Raw genomic sequence first — 1,671 nt, 5'->3', positions numbered from 1 at the left:
TCACTATTATTTATATTGGTAGAGCTTATGCTACCACTATCTATTACCAGTCATGTCGTGGGTTGTGACAAGTTTTTGGTTTACGATTTTGTCTCTTTTCCATCTCATAGTCTGAATTTGCAAATCCCTTTTCAACATGGATCTGATGAAAAGGATGTGGATGTATGATGTTCTTTCTGAAAGTTTCACATTATTTATTTTTGCTCAAAAGATAAAAAAATTCTACCCGTGACCCTATTACAGTATTTAAACTCCCATATTTTCAATGTTAGATGCTATTCTAATATTTCCTACTCATTCATTGCCAGGTAATTTTCTTCTTATACAAAGAACCTATTTTCTTTTTATGTCTCTTGTGAATTCTGTTTCTACCACTCCTACTCCCCTCTCCCCAAGAGTTCAGCTTTTTACTGAACAGGTCACAGAAGAAGTGTGGTAAAAATACCAAAGCCCATGTTATCATCAGATTTCTCAGATTCTTCTTTCTTTGCTTCCACTTCCTTCTTAGCTGGGGCAGCAGTGATGGAGGGAGCAGGACCTCCTGCTGGGGCAGCACCAGCTACCAAGGCAGATCCACTAGCCCCAACATTCTATATGAAGATCCTGATGTTGATATTCGCTAGCGACTTCTCAGACAAGCTCAAACAGAAAGGGTCAACATTTACACTAGGTGATTTAATGAGGGCATTCAGCTTATTTCCCCTGACCTGAATCACCTCATCATCGTGCAGGATGAAGGTCAAATAAATGCAGGTAAGCTCTAAGATGGAGGCCATTGTACAGGCAGGTGCCAGGCTGGTACTGCTGGCATTGGATGCTGGTATAGGAAGAAGTAAGGGCCTCAACCCAACGTGGCCTTAGCTTCCTTAGAAGGACCAAGAAGTACTTTAGCAGCAGTTGAGAGAAGTCTGTCTCCATTTTAAATTTGACTTTCTTAATTCTCTAGGTTATTTATTTGTTTTTGTGCCATTTTTAAAAAATTCTCTTCAATGACTTTAGTTTCAACTTTCTTTATTCTGTTATTGTGTAGCTATATCACAACACAGGACAAAAGTACTTATTATAATTTTTTCTTTCTACAGAATTCTGAATTAGTCAAATAGCTCTTATGTCACAAAGCTAGTTTTATTATGTTTCATCTACTCTTAAATCATAGTTGGAAGTTTCCAAATCTTATACAAATTTATATCACCTAGTGCTTAACAGAGAGCCTTCTAAATGTATGGTTTGTTTCTACATAGGGTATGCAGGGAAGCACACACTATCCATAATAATCAGAAATAGGTACATATGATAATCAGAAATTTACACCAAATCTAGCAGATTAGAACTGTTCATTTTCTTGAATTTTTAAAAAGCCTCATTATAAGCAAGACTGTCATTCCTGCTATTGTTTTTTTGATCAGCTAACTCCTGAACTAGTTAATAATTCTTCCAGAAGTGAGCTTTTTGCTGCTGCTAACTTTCTGGGACTTTTGGAAAAGTGCTGAACAAGGAAGCAAGTATTTTAGGAAAGAAAAGAATGTTAAGTAAAAGATTGAGTATAAAACTATGGAAAGGATAAGGAAATTTGAGTCACAGTCATACACCAGAGTACAGGATTGATCTTCTTGCCAAACCAGTGCTCTGTACAACTTGTGCCATTATAGGTCTTTCATATATATAGGATCA

The 1,671-nt window shown here is 36.6% G+C and overlaps 1 pseudogene; it reads right to left on the bottom strand.

Moving 5' to 3' along the window:
* Nucleotides 1-419: 419 nt before the first annotated feature.
* LOC116590221 lies at nucleotides 420-776 on the bottom strand (annotated as a pseudogene).
* Between the last annotated feature and the right edge of the window lie 895 nt (nucleotides 777-1,671).

This window comes from Mustela erminea, chromosome 5 (genome assembly GCF_009829155.1).
Source record: "Mustela erminea isolate mMusErm1 chromosome 5, mMusErm1.Pri, whole genome shotgun sequence".
NCBI classification, from domain to species: Eukaryota; Metazoa; Chordata; class Mammalia; order Carnivora; family Mustelidae; genus Mustela; species Mustela erminea.
This window is presented reverse-complemented; position numbering and strand designations above follow the sequence as displayed.